A 3,270-nucleotide genomic window follows, 5' to 3' on the forward strand; every position below is an offset into this window, starting at 1 on the left:
TACCCCTGACCTTGAACCATGCTTCCTTTGATTCGGACCTCGATGAGCCCGGAGGTCAAGAACTCGATCATGGCCTTCCATCCTCGGGGTCTCGAGGAAGGCTTCCAAAATTGTCTTGATAGCGAAAATCAAGTCTTCTGATTTTTACCGCGTACAGATAGTCTCCGCATTTCTCATGACGAAGTGATGAGAAACGGCTATGACCGTTGATTCCTCGAGCTCCTCATGGCGACATTACATTGACGATTCGAATCATGGTGCAATCTCTTGTGTTAGATGACATATCTCATAGACTCATGCTCAATACACTGTCATTTTGCGGCGCCGGGCCGGCTGTAATAAAAGTCCCGTAGGATTGCTAGAACCTTCCTGGAAGAGCGTCGACGTTGCCTCGTTAAAAACCTCTACCGGTAAAAAACCCGTTTCGAGATAAAAAAATCCGATCAAAGGAAAAGAGTGCAACGAATGTTTTGAAGCCTCGGAATCTTCGAGCCGGGATATCATCCTGATTGCCTTGGTCACCGCCCTGCACAAAGGCAACCGTGAAGTAGAAGATGGGGAGAGGGATGGGCCATTCTTGTCATCTTCTTTACTTCTGCGTAGAGACCTCTCGTGGGCTTTTGCAAACGTATGCCATGACCCTTCGGGGGCCATTGTACACAGACTTTTTTGAACATGAATATATTCCTTTGACTTCTCCTTTTGACTTTGGTGCGAGCGTCCTGTCCGCTCCTCTGCTGATCGACATGGCTCTCTTTCGAGGCCATCGTTATACCTCGGGGCAACCCTGGATTGATCGGATAGAACCGGGTTGTCGGGGCCCTTCGAATTGCAGGGAGATAATGTGTTGAATTTTCGGGCCTTCGTGGATGTTATCCTGGATGAAGGCCAGTTTCGGGTACCGGGGGGAGGGTCCCCCGTGATTTTCGATGGGGACAGTTTCTATTAAATACGTACGAGGTATGTTTTTTGCTGAGGGGTTGCCTACACTTAGGCATAAAATAGAACCTTTGGCGCTTGTTTGCTTTGTTTATGGGCCGTTGTAGCTTGTTGTGATAGCTTGTTCTGGTCTCCAGCCGATTGGCAAGGCTCTTTTCCTGCTTTCTTTTTTGTTATATTTTGGCTTGATGAGGGACCGACCGGATACGCTCGAACTGTCGGGGCATGCTGGTTTGATTGGAGATCTCGCATTCAGGAACAATACCCCGGATGAAAGTCATCTTCGGGTGCCCCGGTGGGCACTGTTGATTTTGATGTAGATAACTGTTTCAGAGACTATAAGGTTGGCTTCTGTTTGAGGAGCTTGCCTACTTTTTGGCGCCTCTTTGGGCCCTTGTGGAGCTTTGGTGATCGGGGCTTCCGGGGTTTACTCCTCTGGAGAGGGGATCGCGAGCCTAAGTGCTCGCTTTGCGCTTAGTACCGGCGCTTTGGAGCTCATCGCGACCCTGTTTCTTGGGGCCGAGGGCTCCCAATGTGAAATGTTGCCTCGAGCATGGAGATAATACGCGTGGTCCCTCGTGCTTTATTGTCTGTTGGAGGATGTTCCCTGGGTCGGGTATCGACCCGTCGATTCGTACCGAGGCCATTGGCTTCCTGGAGCTTTCCTCGAGTAGGCAAACGCCGTTGCCTCTCGCATATAAGAGCGGCGGCTTCGGCTTTTTCGCGAGGCTTCATTATTTTTGGCTAGCCGTTCTTCTATTTTGGCATAGGGCTCTGAAAAGCGTTGGCGCTTGCCCTTGCTTTATTTTGTCAGTTTTGCCATAGTGATGGCGATCACTTCGGGACCAGCATGGCAAAGGGTGGAGAATGATGTTCCCGGTGCTCGGGAGTCGAAGGATTTCGCTCTGGAGATGGCGTACTTGCTAAGAGAGGGACACCTAGAGATGGCGAGGCGACGGTGCGGGTGGAGCGAGGGGGTGACACTGCGGGTGCTTTCCCCAGGTGAAGGCATCGCGGACTCTGTTGATGGGTTCCTGAGTGTGCACCTATACCCTTTTGCATTTGGCCCCCCTGATAGGGTTGTGCTTGACTTTTGTTTGAAGTATCGTGTTACTCTGGCGCAGATTCATCCGTTGTTTTGGTGAACGATGCTGATGATGAGATTCTTTTGCGGAGAAAGCCGGGATTGAGTTCACGCTTGATCATCTCATCAGGCTATAACGGCCTTTTAAACATCGAGGCCTGCTAACCTTGAGGGGTCGTTCGCCCATGCCCTTCGTTGTCGACGCTGAGGAGGGCGGAGATCGAGAGTGGGCCAGTTGGTTCGTCCTAGTCCGGACGACTGATATTACTCCTGTGGAGTTGTTGTCATTCCCCGAGGGGTGGAATCACGCACGTAAGTGAGGCGCTTTGTCGCTCTTTCAGATTTTGTTCATGGCAAAAATCGGCCAAATAACAATGCCATTTTCCCTGTTGTAACAACTTCGTAGACGCCGGGCCAAGTCCATGATCTGCCCGGTTGGGTTCGGAGGTTGGTGACCTGTTCGTCTTGCGACGAACGCAGGTGGCGAGCTATGTCTTGTGTCAGGTGGGGAGCGGAACATCAAGGAACCTGTGTATGTTGCTTTTCTCCTGCTGGCGTATACCGAGGTAACATTTCCCCATCTCATTTGTGCTGGATTTGCTGTTTGCAGCTATCAGGCGATTCCTTAGGGCGAGGCAGCATTTTTTTGGAGAGGAGGTGGAGTCGTCGGCCTCCGGGCCGAGAGATGGCGGTAATAAGAGGGACTGGACCCCACAATGCGAAGGAGACCTTAGTAGTGCTTGTTGGCTTGTATTTCTGATGACGGGGCATTGCCCGATTCTGCTATTCCCGGAGTGCCTATTTCCCGGCAAACGGCTCCTTTGAGTGAGCATGTTGTTTCCGGGGCCGGTTCTTCTGGGGTCGCAGGGGCAGGACCTACAAGAACATGTTCTGATCTGGAGGAAATCCGCTATATTCACTTTGTGGTGAGTTTGTGCACAGTTTTCTTGTATCCCGCATCTTCCTCCCCTCATTGGTTCTTTCCTACGCAGGCCTGCGATAGGCTTAAGCCCGAGCTATTTCGCCAAAAGGCCAAGTTTCAGGGGATTCTAGATGAGGGAGAATCCCTTAGGCTTCTTTGCAAGGAGAAGGAAGGTGAGCTGCAGTATTGGCGATATGAGGCGTACCGGAGCTCAAACTATGAGNAGCTTAAGCTATTTAATTTCTATTCATTGTAATTTTGACTACAAAATTTGTGTTTTTAAGTCTAATGAATGTAAAATATTTTTACCTTATTAAAATGCACT

Source organism: Nicotiana attenuata, unplaced genomic scaffold (genome assembly GCF_001879085.1).
Source record: "Nicotiana attenuata strain UT unplaced genomic scaffold, NIATTr2, whole genome shotgun sequence".
Lineage (NCBI taxonomy): Eukaryota > Viridiplantae > Streptophyta > Magnoliopsida > Solanales > Solanaceae > Nicotiana > Nicotiana attenuata.